This window comes from Heptranchias perlo, chromosome 20, assembly GCF_035084215.1.
Source record: "Heptranchias perlo isolate sHepPer1 chromosome 20, sHepPer1.hap1, whole genome shotgun sequence".
In the NCBI taxonomy this organism is placed as follows: Eukaryota; Metazoa; Chordata; class Chondrichthyes; order Hexanchiformes; family Hexanchidae; genus Heptranchias; species Heptranchias perlo.
In genome coordinates, this window is record NC_090344.1 from 26,438,809 (window position 1) to 26,458,634 (window position 19,826).

At 44.5% G+C, this 19,826-nt stretch overlaps 4 non-coding genes across 4 annotated transcripts; 1 reads left to right on the forward strand and 3 right to left on the reverse strand.

Moving 5' to 3' along the window:
* The first annotated feature begins 1,346 nt into the window (after nucleotides 1–1,346).
* On the forward strand, nucleotides 1,347–1,420 carry trnat-agu (transfer RNA threonine (anticodon AGU)). Its single transcript has one exon. It is a non-coding gene; the product is annotated as a tRNA-Thr (tRNA).
* A 13,809-nt stretch (nucleotides 1,421–15,229) lies between these two features.
* On the reverse strand, nucleotides 15,230–15,302 carry trnak-cuu (transfer RNA lysine (anticodon CUU)). The gene has a single exon. It is a non-coding gene; the product is annotated as a tRNA-Lys (tRNA).
* Nucleotides 15,303–16,058: 756 nt separating this feature from the next.
* On the reverse strand, nucleotides 16,059–16,132 carry trnam-cau (transfer RNA methionine (anticodon CAU)). The gene has a single exon. It is a non-coding gene; the product is annotated as a tRNA-Met (tRNA).
* A 2,508-nt stretch (nucleotides 16,133–18,640) lies between these two features.
* trnai-aau (transfer RNA isoleucine (anticodon AAU)) lies at nucleotides 18,641–18,714 on the reverse strand. Its single transcript has one exon. It is a non-coding gene; the product is annotated as a tRNA-Ile (tRNA).
* Nucleotides 18,715–19,826: the final 1,112 nt, after the last annotated feature.

The window sequence follows — 19,826 nt, forward strand, 5'->3', positions numbered from 1 at the left end:
TGCCGCTAAAAGCCCCCTCTCCCCCTGTGAACAAGTAAACTGGCACCTGCTATTGAAAGACGGTAGGCCAGAGGAACCCAAATTCCCACATGGGAAAACTAAGAAGTCGATTGTTGACCTCCATACGTTTGTCCCACAAGAGCGTATTGTAAAAACGACTGGTTGTTAACAAGTTGCGTTATGGAAGATACCATTTCTACCTTGAACTCCGATCAAAATGTTAGGAGTAAAAGATTTGATTGTTTTAGAAGACGCTCGAACTCACAACCTGGTCATTTCTGGAGCCCATACTGCTATAAATAAGTAACGCACGCTTCACAATTGTGCAACACGAGAGCAGCGAACAACCGACAGCATCAGCGCTCCTGCCAAACAGCTTTATTTTCGGTCTCTCAATTATTATGATGTGGAGATGCCGGTGATGGACTGGGGTTGACAATTGTAAACAATTTTACAACACCAAGTTATAGTCCAACAAATTTATTTTAAATTCCAAATTTAAAATAAATTTGTTGGACTATAACTTGGTGTTGTAAAATTGTTCTCAATTATCACTTCGAGATCTTTCTCAAACACAAGCCTCCAATCAAGATGCGCTTCGTTAAATAACAATTCCTAAATCAAGAGAGTTTTGATCGATCATGACTAAAGTATGTACAATTTCGTCACCTGTTCCATTTCATCCCCTGGGGTGGAAACCATCAGGTCCTGGAGATTTGTCTATCTTTCGCCTCCTCATTTTCTCCATTGCCATCATTTTACTTGTACTGAAACCCCTTGATTTATTAACAGTTTTCCTCGTGTCTCTGGTATGTTAGCGTCATCCATTTCTGTGACGACCGATGCAAAGTAAAAATTAAGCAACTCTGCCATTTTCTGATTTTCAATTACAATATCACCTCCATCTGTCTTTAAGCGGCCCACATTACTCTCAGCCTCCCTTCTTTCTCTCAATATACTCGTAAAAACCTTGAGAGTTGTCCTAATTTTAAATCATAAGTTTTTCTCCTTTTCCCTTTTTGCTCCTCTTACGATTTTTTTAGTTTCAGCACCACAATAAACAACACTCCGCTGTAAAGTTCGGCTCAATAGTTCTCCAATGTCAGAGCGAGAATTGTCTGAAGCCCTGATTTATTTAAGGTCACAAATACAATCACACATAATCATCCATGTATCAATGCACTGAAGGATACACAAAGATAAACTCAGCGAGAAATGCAGTCAGTGTCGGGATGCACAGGTGAACGGACAAGCGAAATGGACAGAGACAAAACGGCCTGAACCCCCAACATTGAAGTGTCGCTGATAGATATTAGTGAGGAGGTGGGGGCCCCATGTCATCAATTGGCGCTGTGGCTTAGTTGGTTAAAGCATCTGTCGAGTAAACAGGAGATCCTGGGTTCAACTCCCAGCAGTGCCTTGTGCAGCTCGTTATTTTACCGAATTTATGGAATAAAGCGACAAAATAACAATGTGGTGTTCGTAATTGTTCAGGTTTCAGGAGGAAACGGATCACAGAATGACTGTTCAAAAACGCCCTTTCATTCCACAGACAGACCTCTCAGAGAATGTGTCTGTAACACGTTAATTTGAGGACACGTTCTTGTTTCCAGGCTCGTTGGGATCGGGGTATAATTCACGATTTGAGGTTGAAAGCCGGAAGACAACCTAATTTGGACCAAGACTTGTGATCTTGACCTGCGGGACAAACGTTTGCAAAGAGGAAAAAGAAGTCCTCAAATCGCTCGACCTGAATCTGCAGGCCCAGATGAAATATATCCCAGGATGTTAACAGAAGCAAGGAAGGAAATAGCGGAGGCTCTGACCATCATTTTCCAATCCACCCTGGCAAAAGGTGTCGTGCAGGAGGATTTGAGGATTGCTAACGTTGTACCATTGTTGAAAAAGGGAGACAGGGATAGATCGAGTAAATACAGGCCAGTCGGCCTGAACTCGAGCTGAAGTATGAATCGTCATTTAGAAAGGCACGGATTAATCAAGGAGAGTCAGCGTGGATTTGTTAAGGGAAGGTCGTTTGAATTGAATTATTTGAGGAGGTATCAAGGAGGATCGATGAGGGTAGCGCGATTGATGGAGTCAACATGGATTTTAACGAGGCTTTTGACAAAGTCCTACAGGGCAGATTTGTCAAAAATGTAAAAGCCCATTGGATCCAAAGGACATTGGCTAGTTGAATCTAAAATTGGCTGAGTAGCAGGAAGCAAGCGGTTGTGGTCGACGGGTGCTTTTGTGACTGGAAGGCTGTTTCGAGTGGGGTTCCATGCGGCTTCATACTAGGTCCCTGCTTTTCATGGTACAGATCATTGATTTAGACTGAAATGTAGGGGGCATGATGAAGAAATTTGCAGATGATACAAAAATTGTTCCTGTGGTTGAGAGTGAGGAGGAAAGCTGTCGACTGCAGGAAGATATCCATAGAGCAGACAGGTGGAAAGAAAAGTGGCAAATGCAATTCAATCTGAAGAAATGTGAGGTAATGCATTTGGTGGGGGGGGGGGGGGCAAAAAGGCAAGGGAGTACATAACAAATATTGCAATTAATTTGCCATTTACACGCCCATTCTGCGAATTTACTAATGTCTTCCTTTATTATTCGCATTTTTCTTTGTATTAACTACAGCTCGCAATTAGGTGTCGTCCCTAAGTTTTGAAATTGTACTTCCGATTCCCGTGTCCAAATCATGAATGTAAATTTTGAACAAAAGTGGTCCCAGCACCGATAAATTGTGAACAACAGTTGTGCCAGCATCGATAAATTGTGAACAACCTTGGTCCCAGCACCTATAAATTGTGAACAACAGTGGTCCCAGCACCGATAAATTGTGAACAACTGTCGTCCCAGGAATTTTGATCTTGAACTGCAGTTGAAACTTTTGCACAAAAGAAAATAACGTCCCCAAATCGTCTCACGTGAATCTCAAATGCTTTGGGAAGAAGTCCAATAGAAACAATCAGGACTTTAAAGGCACCTCAACGACCTGAACTTTCGTTGAATGAATTGTGTTAGCCATTGCATTCGACCGTGAAATCGCTCTTGACTTTCATCTCACTGAAGCAGAGTGTGTCCGCTTTGCATCTGTGAGCATGTCGGTGGCGTCTTTACATTTGATATTGATCGCTTCCAATTTGTAAAATTTCATCAATCGTCAGGAAAAAGAAACCGAGAATCGAGTTGTCCCTCTAAGTGATGAGCTGAAGGGATTGGTGATCCAAGCAGATCTGGAAAATGCGTGGTGCAATCGGTCAGGAGTTCCAAATCCACCCTCCAGCCACTCGGCAATCATATTGAATGAACTTTACTCTGGCCCAGTGTCGCCGCACTGAAATCGAGTATTTCTCCGGCATGTTTTTCTTCATAGTTGCTGGTTCAAGAGTGAAGACTGGCTGGTTGGATTTTCACTCCTACAAGCTTTAATCATTCATTTTTCACTGACTGTAGACAGTTGTTATATTGGTCGCTGCAATCTCAAAGTTTAGCCCAGTGAATTATTGGTTTAGCAGGTGATCTCTTCACCTGTTCTCGGCGGTGTTATCCGTTAGCGTGAAAGTTTGATTGTTCGAGCCCTTATTTTATTTTTCCTCAGGATTCATCGTCTCAAAGTTCCAGGGTTTCAACGCATGTTTTGGAATCAAGAAAATGTACCGGAATCATTGCCAGCTGTGCAGGGCTGATATTCCACCATTTACCCTGCGGTCGGGAATCAGGCACATGAATCATATAAAGGAATGGAACATTGGCTTCACGGTAATTACAATTCTCCTTGACAGACAAGCCCCCGAAAGGCCCGAAGGGAGGCCGCATTCGCAGCAGGAGAGCTGGTTCGCTGTGACATGGAGATTTCTGTAGTGAGTGAGACCAGACTGTTCCTATGTTCAGAGAATAAATTTCACACCCTTTATTTTGGAAAAGCAAAACGGTGGGGATTTTTGTCATAGCCCGATGCCTCTCCTGTTGTATCAGATGTTCCTCGTTGCGTTCCTTTCACCTTGATCGGAGAACCAGTTCGGGCGTCCCTGTGATAAACAGCGACAATTGCCAGTTAATGTTAAATTTAACAACGACTCCACTGCGTTTTAAATCCCACTCTTAAGATGCAGTCTATAAAATGAAAAAAAATCATCACATTCAAAGCATAAAATCTTATTAAAGTTTTGACTGTCTCTCGGTAACCACGTCAACATCGCCTTCAGTCTGGAATAGAAAGTTATCGATTGATTCATGGTGATCAAAACAGGGATTCAACGACGAACAGGATTTAATTAGCTTCATGTAATCAATTTTATAAGTTCCTAACTCTTTTTAAAGTTAATTCCCTAACTGGGAATCGAACCTCGCGGCGGTGAGAGTACCGAATTCTCACCACGAAGCCATTGGGGAACTCCCGAGATTGCGCACGAGAGAAAGTGGAAATGATGACATTAGTTTTTCTTTCGCTCTTTCATGATTCATTCAGCTCTGTGTTTATTCTCAGGCCTCTTATCTCTCCTTCTTTTCAGCTTCTGACTGCGAATATTCCTGTGGCTAAATATGAATAATATAGAACATCTCACAGCCCCGTTATATTTGCTGTTCCTCTGTGCAGTTCTGTGCAAAATCAAACTGTACGCAAATACCGACAGTGCCTCTCTCTCACTCCCCAAAGAAGCAGCAGGAGATGCCACTTTAAACTGTCAGTTGCTTCAAATGATTCCCGATGGACCTTCGTGCCCTTGCAGCTTTCACAGGAGCTGCATTCGGTGCGTGAATTTTGGAAACGGGAACATGTCCATCAGCAGCTTGTGGTCGTATTTTACCTCACTTTCCATTTCATGTACATGCCGACTTGCACTTGCTGATGTCATTGCCTGAACATCACCTCTGTCGCGATAGTATTAAGGGATATGGGCCAAAGGCAGGTATATGGAGTTAGATCACAGATCAGCCATGATCTTATCAAATGGCGGAGCAGGCACGAGGGGCTGAATGGCCTACTCCAGTTCCTGTGTTCCAATTCCTATATAATCTGCACTGCTTATAACGCTGCCCATTTTGGTGTCATCGGCAAACTTCCATATGTCGCTCTCTATCCCGTCATCTAAAATCAATGAGACCGCCTGAAGAGGGGGAGATTCACATTCAGCATCAATCTCTGCATCATCTTGAGACATTTTATTCACTTCACATGTGTTGCACTTTGGAAACTTCAGCACTCTGTCCTCTGGAGCTCAAACATGCACTTTAATCCTACCAACAGGAACACTGAAAAGATGTCAGAAGCCAATTGGTGAATTTTACACTCAACGTAGCGGAACAGCAAGAGCCCATCGGGGATTTGAGCCCGGGACTTCTCGGATATTAATCAAACAAAGCCCCCGAAACAAGAATCATACATCTAAACCAGCCAGACGCTGTTACTTACATCATGCAGCCAGTGTAAAGTTTCGCTGTCACCCATAGCCGATCGGCTACCCTTTCAGACATCTTCTGTCCATCCAATCTCGTTTTCTATTCCGGTATACAGCAATATCAAGTTGTACACTAACTATTTCCAGTCACCAATATTAGTTTCCCTTCACTGAATTGGTTTCGTCTCTACGACTTATATTATCAAGCAAGACGTTTCAGAATTAGTTGCTCGGAAACTACATTGCTTTGGAGGATACTGAGAGGTGTCGTTAAAAAGAGGGACCTTGGAGTGCATGTCCACAGATCCCTGAAGGGAAGAGGAGAGTTGGTTAAGGTGGTTAAAAAGGTATAAAGGACACTTTGCTTTATTAGCCGAGGCATAGAATGTAAGAGCAGGGAGGTTATTCTGGAACTGAATAAAACACTAGTTCGTCCATAGCTGGAGTATTGCGTACAGTTTTGGTCACCACATTACAGGAAAGATGGGACTACACTAGAAAAGGTACAGAGATTTACGACGATGTTGCGAAGAGTGGAGAATTTTGGCTATGAGGATAGATTGGATCGGCTGAGGTTGTTTTCTCTGGAACCGACGAGGCTGAGGCGAGATTTAATTGAGGTGTATAAAATTATCACGGGCCTCGATAGAGTGGATAGGAAGGACCTGATTCACGTCTCAGAGAGTTCAATAAAAAGGGTCATAGATTTAAGGTAATTGGTAGAAGGATTAGAGTGGAGCAGAGGGGATTTTTTTTCCACCCAGCGGGTGGTGAGGGTCTGGAACTCACTGCCTGAGAGGTTGGGAGAAGCAGAAACACCAATCGGGTTTAAAAAGCACATCAATATGCACTTGAAGAGCCGTAACCTACAAGACTACGGACTAAACGCTGGTAAGTCGGTTGATGCTGGATATCTATTTTCCGGCCGGTACAAACATGATGGGCCGAATGGCCTCCGCTAACGTAAATTTTAATGATTCTATGATTCTTTGATATAATTGCCGTCTGTCTCGGCATGGTGATAATATACACTATACCATAAGAACACTTTAAACAAATTGATGCGTAGTTTCACTGTGAGAGCGAAGAGATCTTAATGTGTAGACATTGACTGCAGCAGCTGGGTTGCACCTTTACTTTTCCTACCGTCTCAACCTTTCTTTAACCTTCTCTGCTGGTGTTGCAGCATCGATCAGGCATCGCCGTTTAAGGAAGCCTGAGAAGTCCATCAGAGGACAACACAAGAGACAGAGACAGGGAGAGATAGAGAAATGCATGCAAAGAAAATAAAGATTATAAACAGAATCATAGAATCATAAAATGGTTACAGCAGAGAAGGAGGCCATTCGTCCCATCGAGCTCGTGCCGGCTCGTTGTTAAAGCAATCAAGATAGTCCCATTCCCCCGCTCCTTCCCGTTAGCCCTGAATTTATTTCCCTTCAAGTATTTATCCAATTCCTTTTTGAAAGCCGCCTTTCAATCAGCGCATTCCAGATTATAACTACTCGCTGGGGAAAGAAATGTTTCCTCATATCGCCTTTGGTTCTTTTGCCAATCACCTTAAATCTGTGTCCTCTGGTTCTCGACCCTTCCGCCAATGGGAACAGTTTCTATTTATTTATTTATTCCAACCCTTCATGATTTTGAGCACTTCGATCAAATCACCTCTTAACGTTCTCTGATCTAAGAACAACCCGAGCACGGGGTAAATGCGGTCAATTAGCTTCAATTCATTTATTGGAGCATTAAACAGCTCTTTAAACATTACTGTGACATTATGGTAGCGCGGCCTCGCGGTCGAAGGTGTTAAATTTAATTTCTATAGAAGCGTGGGTTTGAATCCCACTGCTGTTAGAATTTCTGCCAAAGTTTATTTTGACCTGTTCACAGAAAACCCGATTGTTGTGCGATAGAGCAGAGGATGTGAAAGAAGCTGAAAGTGAAAGTGCAGATATTATTTTCATCAGGGGGGCAGGACACGTTTCCACAGGTGAGGGCCTCTCACCTTAATATTCCTTCCAGCAGAGTAGGAGAGGTGATCAAAGTGACCGGGCTCGAGCAGCGCAATCAGTCAGTGCGCGGTCCTTATATGACCGGACAAGGTCGGGAAATGGCGAGGTTGTTAGTCGAGTCTCACCGAGATCAACGAATCCTTTTCCGTGTGAACATTTCGAACGGAGCTGAACGTATAATTGAGTGTTCCAAAATGCATCAATTATTTGTATCGCCACGTGGTTCCTCTTGTTGCAATATCAGATGAGATATTTCGTGTTATCAGTTTACAGGAGGGAGGCTGCGGTATTGGAGCCACAAACTATGATTTTGATCCATCTACAAATTATGGAATTTAGCCTGAGCTTTAACCCTGCGCGTTCGACCGCTCAGTCACGATACTTTCCATCTTGCGATCTTCAGGAGCTACTTTCACAGGAATAGAATTACTGCAAGCAAGAATTCTACCCCTCAAGCACCAATGCTCGCAGGCAGCAGGGTGCATGTGTCCAGTTGGAAACCTTTCTGAAGGAACATGCAGTCTGACAGAGCCGGAAGTCCAGCAGATTGACTTTTGCGGTGAGCAGATCATCGCCAATCCAGCTCAGAGTGGATTAAGCATTATAAATTCGGGTGGGACTGGAGCCACTTGTATAAGATGAAGTGGAGGGGGTTATTTCCCTTCCTTGACGAGCATTAATGATCCTGTTGCGGTTTTGCTGCAAAATTTCACTTCCCAGCGCCGAAATCACCGAACCCTGAACTAAAATTCAACGATGGTGAGATTCGGACACACAACCTTTGCAGTGATTTGAAGAAGTCCCACGTGCTACCCATGGCACCACAAATCGGCTGTCGATTAGGTTATTTCACGTTACCCATATGCTGTTTTGGAACTTTTGCTGCGGTGCAGTAAGTGGTTCAAAAGCTCAGTGGGGATTCACAGCGCTCCTGAGAAATCGACACAGGGACGGTTTGTGCAATGCATAATACTCTCTCTCTCTCCGATTTGCTCACTCTCGCTTTCTCTCTTGAGCTCTGACTCTCCCCGTTTATCTCAAGAGGGCTGGAAAACAAGGGGTGGATGTTATGTTACAGCTGCACAGAGCTCTGGTGAGACCCCATCTGGAGGATTGCATTCAGTTCCGGGCACCCACCTCAGGAAGGATGCTCGAGGGGCTGAATGGCCTACTCATGTTCCTAAGTTCCAATGAATGGAACAATAATTCAAGTATAGAGACCCTAATGTATCAGGATGAGTGAGTGAAGAATGTTTTCTGTTTGAAGTACTGATATCATTAATTGAATACTCCCAGTATCCTACCTCATTGCAGCCCAGTCCGGACAAACTGCTCGCACAAAGTGGCATTTTCTGTGAGAACACGAAAGACTTGTTCAGGCCATGACAGTACCGAGTGCGGGTAGGTCTGCGCGTGAAATGGAAAAGTGAGGTGAAATACTCCAACAAGCAGCGGATGTCTCTGTTTCCATTTCCAAAATGCACGCACGCACGGGCCCATGATCCCCACTCACACTCTCCTTCCAATCTCACACACCTCGCTTTGGTTTGAAATCGTGTATGTTTTCACAATGGGATTTAATTTGAAGAAAGCAGTGCTGTAACAACCCGGGGATATTGAAGAGATGCAGTACAAGAAGATACATAAAAGGCAAATGATAACAATGACTGTTCTGACACTGTGAGCTACAGTTAAAGGCTGACAACATTTAAAGTCTCATGCAGCAGGTCCGGGTCCAAATCTTTCACGTGGCATCTCCTTCTGCTTCTGTCACTCCTTTTCCTCCACGTAGAGTGGATTTGGAATTCCTGTGCGGCTGCATTGCGCATTTTCCAGATCTGCTTCGAGCGCAATTCACTCCAGTTCATCAATTGCACACATTAGTTTGATCAAGGAGAGAGGACACCTTTTCACAGACAAGGGCTGTTCATCCTATTGTTTTTCTAGCAGAGTAGGGCAGATCATCAAAGTAACCGGATTGGGTGAACTGTCCGTACAGGTGCCTGGTGGGCTCGTGGTTATGATTCGGCGTTCACACCTCTATAATTAATTACATGAAACCAAATAAACTCGACGAAAAGAGGAATATTTCTGTAAACACCATTAACCAACCTATAACATTCTGTTGCAGACTGAAAGAGACGCCAACGTGGTTACCGAGTGACAGTCACAAGTTTAATAATGATTTGTTTTGTATGTGAAACGCTTTTCAGACTGCATTTTAGGAGACTGGTTGTACAGCTTGCTAAAGTAAAACATGCCACAATGTCGTGATCGCGGGTTTGATTGCTGTATGGGTTGATAAGGGGCTTTGTTTTGGGTATTCGTAATTTTAAAATCCAAGCTTTACAATCAGATCCACAGACAAATTCACGGGACAATTTTATTGAATAACATCCATTGTAACTTTACCCCTGGGCCGGAGAAACAAGTCTTTCTTTTTCTTTTTCTTTCTCCGGTTTGCAGAGAAACGTTTAACTCGCGGCCTGTTCCCATTAATGATCATCAGCAACAACAGAAAGACAGAGCGGGTCTGACCGCCCCGAGATGTGGAAAAAGGATCAGTTTAGAACAAATGCATCAAATCAAATGGTCACCCGGCACCGAGAGAGGAAAAACCAAGAGGAAAAGGCAGAAGGTAACAGAGAAATAAAAACCAAATGCAGACGATATAAATATTTCCCATCCTTGATGTCTCTCTGTTCCATCCCCAATCCTTCAGTGGCGGGGATAAAATTTCACTGCAAATAAATGCGAGAATCGACCCAAAGAAGAAGAAACTAAATAACCAACCACAGTCCATAGATAAACACCACACTCATATATACACATCCAATGTTCAAGATATAAACACCGCACTCACAGACACACAACAGTTCATATATAAACATCGAACTTATATATACACACTCACAGTTCATATATAAACATCACACTCATAAAACACACCCACAGTTCATATGTCAATACTGCACTCATATATATATATATACATCCACAGTTCATATATAAACATCACACTCATATATACACTCCCACAGCTCATATATAAACATCGCACTCATATCGACACACCCACAGTTCATATATAAACATCGCACTCATATATACACACCCACAGTTCATATATAAACATCGCACTCATATATACATACCCACAGTTCATATACAAACATCGCACTCATATATACACACCCACAGTTCATATATAAACATCACACTCATATAGACACACCCACAGTTCATATATAAACATCGCACTCATATATACATACCCACAGTTCATATACAAACATCGCACTCATATATACACACCCACAGTTCATATATAAACATCGCACTCATATATACATACCCACAGTTCATATATAAACATCGCACTCATATATGCACACCCACAGTTCATATATCAATACTGCACTCATATATACACATCCACTGTTCGTATATAAACATCTCACTCAAATACACTCACCCACAGTTCATATTTAAACATCGCACACCTATATATACAACGACAGTTCATATATAAACATCGCACCCACATATACAAATCCACAGTCCATAGATCAACATCGCACTCATATATACATACCCACATTTCATATATAAACATCGTACGCATATATAAACACCCACAGTTCATATCTAAACATTGCATTCATATACACTCACCCACAGCTCATATATAAATAGCGCATTCATTGATAGTCACCTACAGCTTATATATTAAAATCGCATTTTTTTTATTCGTGCATGCGATGTGGGCGTCGCTGGCGAGGCCAGCATTTATTGCCCATCCCTAATTGGCCTTCCAGAACTGCTGCAGTCCGTGCGGAGAAGCTTCTCCCACAGTGCTGTTAGGAAGGGAGTTCCAGGATTTTGAACCAGCGACGATGAAGGAACGGCGATATATTTCCAAGTCGGGATGGTGTGTGACTTGGCGGGGAACGTGCAGGTGGTCTTGTTCCCATGTGCCTGCTGCCCTTGTCCTGCTAGGTGGTAGAGGTCGCGGGTTTGGGAGGTGCTGTCGAAGAAGCCTTGGCGAGTTGCTGCACTGCATCCTGTGGATGGTAAACACTGCAGCCACGGTGCGCCGGTGGTGAAGGGAGTGAATGTTTAGGGTGGTGGATGGTGTGCCAATCAAGCGGGCTGCTTTGTCCTGGATGGTGTCGAGCTTCTGATGTGTTGTTGAGCTGCACTCATCCAGGCGAGTGGAGAGTATTCCATCACACTCCTGACTTGTGACTTTCAGATGGTAGAAAGGCTTTGGGGGTCAGGAGGTGAGTCACTCGCCGCAGAATATCTAGCCTCTGACCTGCTCTTGCAGCCACAGTATTTATATGGATGGTCCAGTTAAGTTTCTGTTCAATGGTGAGCCCCATGATGTTGATGGTGGGGGATTCGGCGATGGTAATGCCGTTGAATGTCAAGGGCAGGTGGTTAGACTGTCGCTTGTAGGAGATGGTCATTGCCTGGCCCTTGTCTGGCGCCAATGTTACATGCCACTGATGAGCCCAAGCCTGGGTGTTGTCCAGGTCTTGCTGCATGCCGGCTCGGGCTGCTTCGTTATTTGAGGGGTTACGAATGGAACTGAACACTTTGCAATCATCAGCGAACATCCCCATTTCTGAACTTATGATGGAGGGGAGGTCATTGATGAAGCAGCTGAAGATGGTTGGGCCGAGGACACTGCCCTGAGGAACTCCTGCAGCAATGTCCTGGGGCTGAGATGTTTGGCCTCCAACAACCACTACAATCTTCCTTTTTGCTAAGTATGACACCAGCCACTGGAGAGTTTACCCCCTGATTCCCATTGATTTCAATTTTACTGGAGCTACTTGGTGCCACACTCGGTCAAATGCTGCCTTGAAATGAAGGGCAGTCACTCTCACCTCACCTCTGGAATTCAGCTCTTTTGTCCATGTTTGGACCAAGGCTGTAATGAGGTCTGGAGCCGAGTGGTCCTGGCGGACCCCAAACAGAGCATCGGTGAGCAGGTTATTGGTGAGTAAGTGCCGCTTGATAGCACTGTCGATGACACCTTCCATCACTTTGCTGATGATTGATAGTAGACTGATGGGGCGGTAATTGGCCGGATTTGATTTGTCCTGCTTTTTGTGGACAGGACATACCTGGGCAATTTTCCTCGTTGTCGGGTAGATGCCAGTGTTGTAGCTGTACTGGAACAGTTTGGCTAGAGGCGCAGCTCGTTCTGGAGCACAAGTCTTCAGCACTACAGCTGGGATGTTGTTGGGGCCCATAGCCTTTGCTGTATCCAGTGCACTCAGCCGTTTCTTGATATCACGTGGAGTGATTCGAATTGGCTGAAGACTGGCTTCTGTGATGGTGGAGATATCGGGAGGAAGCTGAGATGGATCATCCACTCGGCACTTCTTCCTGAAGATGGTTGCAAACGCTTCAGCCTTGTCTTTTGCACTTACGTGCTGGATTCTGCCATCATTGAGGATGGGGATGTTTACACAGCCTCCTCCTCCCGTTAGTTGTTTAATTGTCCACCACCATTCACGACTGGATGTGGCAGGACTGCAGAGCTTTAATGTGATCCGTTGGTTGTGGATTCGCTTAGCTCTGTCCATGGCATGTTGCTTCCGCTGTTTAGCATGCATGTAGTCCTGAATTGTAGCTTCACTAGGTTGGAACCTAATTTTTAGGTACGCCTGGTGCTGTTCCTGGCATGCTCTTATGCACTCCACATTGAACCAGGGTTGATCCCCTGGCTTGTTTATTAATGGTAGAGTGAGGAATATGCCGGGCCAAGATATTACAGATTATGCTGGAATACGATTCTGCTGCTGTTGATGGCCCGCAACACCTCATGGATGCCCAGTTTTGAGCTGCTAGACCTGTTCTGAATCTATCCCATTTAGCACGCTGATAGTGCCACACAACACGTTGGATGGTGTCCTCAGTGCGAAGACGGGACTTCGTCTCCACGAGGACGGTGCGGTGGTCACTCCTACCAATACTGTCATGGACAGATGCATTTCCGACAGGTAGATTAGTGACGACGAGGTCAAGTAACTTTTTCCCTGGTGTTGGTTCTCTCACCATCTGCCGCAGTTCCAGTCTGGCAGCTATGTCCTTCGGGCCTCGGCCAGCTCAGTCAGCAGTGATACAACCGAGCCACTCTTGGTGATGGACATTGAAGTCCTCCATCTCGAGCACATCCTGTGCCCTTGCTACCCTCAGTGCTTCCCCCAAGTGGTGTTCAACATGGAGGAGGACTGATACATCAGCTGAGGGAGGGCGGTTGGTGGTAATCTGCAGGAGCTTTACTTGCACTTGTTTGACCTGATGCCATGAGATTTCATGGGGTCCAGAATCAATGTTGAGGACTCCCAGGGCCACTCCCTCCTGACTGGATATCACTGCACCGTCACCTCTGGTCGGTCTGTCCTGCCGGTGGGACAGGACATGCACAGGGATGGTGATGGAAGAATCTTGGACGTTGGCTGAAAGGTATGATTCTGTAAGTATGGCTATGTCAGGCTGTTGCTTGACGAGTCAGTGGGACAGCTCTCCCAATTTTGGCACAAGTCCCCAGATGTTAGTGAGGAGGACTTTGCAGGGTCGACTGGGCTTGGTTTGCCTTTGTCGTGTCCGGTGCCTAGTGGTCCGATGCCGGGTGGTCCGTCCGGTTTTATTCTTATTATGACTTTTATTAGCGAGATTTTACAACTGAGTGGCTTGCTAGGCCTTTTCAGAGGGCAATTAAGAATCAACCACATTGCTGTGGCTCATTTATACTCACTCACAGTTCACATATAAACATCGCATTCATATATACTCACCCACAGTTCATATATAAACATCGCACTCATATTTTCACACCCACAGTTCACATATAAACATCGCTCTCATATATAAACTCATTCGGTTTATAAAGCAACAGCGCGCTCATAAACCCACACCCAGTTTATAGTAGCAGATCGGTACCGATCGCCGATAGAGCTCTCAGATTCCGAGAGTCCGAAGTAGCAGCGACCGAACAAATTCTGGATCTCATCCTGAACACAGACCGGTCGATCCACCTGTAAAATTACATCGCACTTGGATATCAGGGAGGGTAATGGTTTCTGAGAATGTATCAGGGAGCCTAATGGCTTCTTAGTGGCGATCCATCGGGGCAAGGGCATCTCAGAGAGGGGAAGGGACTGTCAGAGGGTATCAGAGAGTGTAAGGGGATCTCAGAGCGGGGAAGGGATAGTCAGATGTCATCAGAAAGTGTCAGGGGGCTCAGAGAAGGGAAGGGACTGTCAGAGGGCATCGGAGAGTACATTAAGAACTGAGAGAGGGGAAGGACTGCCGAGTCTGAGAGAGTGTAAGGGGGCTCAGGGCAGATCTGTGTCAGGGGCACTCAGTGGGTATGAGAGAAGGTAAAGAACGCTGACAAGGTTCAAAGATGATCATGGACTCTCTGAGCTCAGAGACAGAGTGTATCAGAGAAGTTAAGGATCTCAGCGAGAATCAAAGAGGGTAAGGGGGGCTCAGGATGTATCAGAGAGGCGAATGGATCCAGAGATGTCATCTTCCAAATATTACAATTTCGAACATTCAACATTTTTGATAACAGCAATAAATGAAGCCGATTGAACCGATAATCTGCCGTGTCCCATCTGGAGGGAATGAGAAGGTAGAATCTGGAGGGACTGGATATTTGGCAACGCTCAAGGTTTCATTTCACACAGCTCAGTGTTGTGTCTGTTTTTTAACTGGATTTCATGAACTCGAGAAAAGAGGTTGCAATTTGAAAATTTTATGACCCATTGTGAAAAATAGAACACAAATCGCCCAACGTGGGGCTCGAACCCACGACCCTGAGATTAAGAGTCTCATGCTCTACCGACTGAGCTAGCCGGGCAGGTTGCTAAAATTCTTCCCATTCTATTATTGTAGAGAGACAGCTGTTGGCTTTGCTGCAGGGGTTCAGTTCGTTCTGCAATCTCAGGGTTTCTCCTTCTGTGCACCTGATTTTCATTCTGGAGTCAGTCTGATGCCTTTTGCACGTCATTCAGCACCACGCTGAGCTGAAAAGGAACATCGGAACAGGAGAGGGCCATTCAGCCCCTCTTCCTGCTGTGCCATTCAATTCGATCATGACGTGATCTGCAACTCAACTCTCCTTCCCCGCCTTGAACACAAATCCCTTGGAACCCAAACCGAGAAATGATCTATCAATATCAGTCTTGAAAATTTGAATTGAGCCACAATCCACATCCTTTTGGCCGAGAGAGTTCCAGCTTTCGGCCATATTTTGTTTGCTAAAGTAATTCCTGATTTCTTGCCTGATTGGTCTGTCTCCAATTTCAAGATTAAAATGCCTCATTATGGATTCCGCCAACATAGAGAGAGATGACACAAAGATAGACAGAATTATAAGCAGTGCAGATGGAAGAATGAGATCACAGACAGATATTACTAGATTAAGTGAATGGGCAAAACTGCGGCCAATGGATTTTAACGTAAGCAAGTGTGAGGCCGTCCACTTTGGACCTCAAAAAGATAGATAAGAAAACATATTAATGGATGTTACTCCAAAAAATTAACCTCATGACATTTTCTGCGAATTCGCTTGTTTCAAAAGTCTGCCAAACTTTTAAAAGTTACCAAAATCTCATGGCCCGTACGGGGATCGAACCCGCGACCATGTCGTTATGAGTACCATGCTCTAGCCAACTGAGCTAACCGGCCATGTATACAGCTTAGCTTTATGGGCTTACCCACGTGTTGGGTAGTTTGTGTTTATTTTTAAACCGGCTGACAGGGTTTTTGAACGAATGTTGAACAAACCACATCCCTTAAACATTGTTACTTGTTTCTGTATACATTGTCGAGGATGCAGATCGAAATTAACAAACAAAGAGCACTTTAATGTAACAAATTAAATTCCGATCAATATTATTTTACTAACAATGAACAGCCCATCCATAAAACACTGCCCCGCTATAAAACCTGTGGGCAGGACCCTGAGCGACTGTGAAAACGATATCACCGCAACGTGATTCGATCATGCTGCGTTTTGACGTTGAGTCAGATATCTGTCTGTCTATCTGTCTGTCTGTTTATCCGTCTGATTGGGTCTCTGCCTTATTCTCAGGCCAGGCTTTTTGTTTGCTGGCTGCAGGCCTCGCTCCCCGACTGACTGACTGTCAGAATCAATGACTGTGACTGACTGTCTGCCCATTTATGGCCACATTTCTGAGTTCCTGCCTTCGCTCTGTGTCGCAGGCCTGTCTCTGTCCCTTAGGATTACAAGACACCCACAAGCTTCACGACTGAACGCAGGTTTGGTCAGTCTGTCCTCGCAGGTCCTTCGGAAGCTAATGATTTTGAACTGAATTATTTTTCCTGAGTGACTTGTGAAGTTTGGTTCAGTGATATGTTTGCGAAAGAGAACGGAGGAAATAGTTAGTGTGCAACTCGCCATTTCTCTACATCGGAATAGAAAATGTGATTGGATGGATAGAAGAGGTCTGAAAGGATGGCCGATCGGCTGTGGGTGGCACCGAATTCTGCAATGGCTGCAGTGGTTCATTACCGGTAATGAAAATGAGGTAATATACTACCACAAGCTGCCGGTGAAAATCATTCAATTTCCCAAACTTGACCCACCGAATCAAATGAAACTCGTGGGAAAGCGATAAGACAACGCCGGTCTATCGGGCATCGTTTGAAGCAACTGGCAGTTTAAAGTGGCATCTGCAGCCATGCAAGTACTGCCATGTGCCGCTGCGATCGCCGAGTGGTTGAAGCGTTACATTCAAGATCAAATTGAGTTTTCCTTCGCAGGTTTGATTTCGGCTCGCTGAATTATTGTTTAAAGATCCGTTCAATGCTCAAATGAATGAACTGGATCTAACTCACTTCATTTATCTCTCTCAGAGCATGAGAGATACTCGAACGTGGCCGGCGCTTTTAATTGGGTGCCCAATGTAATCTTGCAAAATTCAAATACACAAGAAAGAATCTTGCCCAATCTGCAACTAAAATTCTGCTACTTTGCAGAACCACCCATTTATACTCGACTTTATTTACATGAATCTCTCTATCTCTCCTTGTCTCTATGTTGTCCCCTGATGGAATTCTCAGGCTTCCTGGAACGGTGAAGGCTGATCGAACCTGCAACACCAGCAGGGAAAGGGAAAGAAAATAAAGACTGAGACGGTCGGAAAAGGAAAGGTGCAACCCAGCTGATAAATTCGTAGCTAATGTCTCCACATTTTTGTCTCTTCGCCCTCACAGTGAAAGAAAACAGCAATGTGAGTAAAATATACTCAGGCAGCTTGTATCCTCTGACGATGCCGAGACAGATGCCAATGTAGCTTCAGATTAACTAATTCTGAAAAGTATTGTTTGAAAAAACAAGTCGTACATTGTAAACGAATTTAGTAAAGAGAGGCTAATATTGGTGAATGGAAATAGGAAGTGTACAACTTGATATTGCTGCATATAGGAATAGAAAACGAGATTGGGTGGACAGAAGCGGTTGGAAAGGACAGCCGATCGGCGGAAGACGATGTTGAAATTTTAGACCGGCTGCAGGCCTTTCGAGCAAGCGGCTCGTTGATCTTGGGGTATGATTCTCGCTTTGGGCGTCGGGGTATGATTTTCGCTTTCGGCGTTTTTCCAATGAAATATGCGAGAGGTCCTGGGTTCAAATCCCGGACGAGCCCTGTTATCTCACTGCTTTTTCGTGAAAAGTCACCACTTGGATTCTGACATCTCTGCAGTTGTTCGAATTGAATTATATTTCAGCTCCAGAGGACAAAGTGCAGAAGTTTCCAAGGCCCAACACACATGGAGGAAATAAAATGTCTCAAGATGATGTGGAGATTGAAGCTGAATGTGAATTTACCCCAATTTCGGCGGTCTCATTGATATTAGATGACGGGATCGAGAACCACATATTCAAGTTTGCCGATGACACAAAGATAGACAGAATTATGAGCAGTGTGGATGGAAGAATGAGATTACAGAGAGATATTACTCGATTAAGTGAATGGGCAAAACTGCGGCAAATGGATTTCAACGTAAGCAAGTGTGAGGCCGTCCATTTTGGACCTCAAAAAGATAGATCAGAAAATATATCAATGGATGTCACTCGACAAAATTAACCTTATGACATTTTGTGTCGATTCGCTTGTTTCGAAAGTCTGCCAAACTTTTAAAAGTTAACAAAATATTGCAATAGAAACCATATGGCCCGTACGGGGATCGAACCCGCGACCTTGGCGTTATTAGCGCCACGCTATAACCAACTGAGCTAACCAGCCATGTGTACATCTTAGCTTTATGGGCTTACCCGCGTGTTGGGTAGTTTGTGTTTATTTTTACACCAGCTGACAGGGTTTTACAACGAATATTGAATAAACCATATCACTTAAACATTGTTACTTGTTTCTGTATATACTGTCGAGGATGTAGATCAAAATTAACAAACAAAGAGCACTTTAATGTAACAAATTAAATTCCGATCAATATTATTTTACCAACAATGAACAGCCCATCCATAAAACACTGCCCCGCTCTGAAACCTGTGGGCAGGACCCTGAGAAGCTGTGAAAAATGATATCACCGCAACGTGATTCGATCACGCTGCGATTTGACGTTGAGTCAGATGTCTGTCTGTCTATCTGCCTGTCTGTTTATCCGTCTGATTGGGTCTCTGCCTTATTCTCAGGCCAGGCTTTTTGTTTGCTGGCTGCAGGCCTCGCTCCCCGACTGACTGAACAACTGCCGGGCTGTGTGTCAGAATCAATGACTGTGACTGACTGTCTGCCCATTTATGGCCACATTTCTGAGTTCCTGCCTTCGCTCTGTGTCGCAAGCCTGTCTCTGTCCCTTAGGATCACAACACACCCACAAGCTTCACGACTGAACGCAGGTTTGGTCAGTCTGTCCTCGCAGGTCCTTCGGAAGCTAATGATTTTGAACTGAATTATTTTTCCTGAGTGACTTGTGAAGTTTGGTTCAGTGATATGTTTGCGAAAGAGAACGGAGGAAATAGTTAGTGTTCAATTCGACATTTCTCTACATCGGAATAGAAAACGTGATTGGATGGATAGAAGAGGTCTGAAAGGATGTACGATCGGCTGTGGGTGGCACCGAATTCTGCAGTGGCTGCAGTGGTTCATTACCGGTAATGAAAATGAGGTAATATACTACCACAAGATGCCGGTGAAAATCATTCAATTTCCCAAACTTGACCCACCGAATTAAATGAAGCTCGTGGGAAAGCTGCAAGACAACGCCGGTCTATCGGGCATCGTTTGAAGCAACTGGCAGTTTAAAGTGGCATCTGCAGCCATGCAAGTACTGCCATGTGCCGCTGCGATCGCCGAGTGGTTAATGCGTTAAATTCAAGATGAAATGGAGTTTTCCTTCA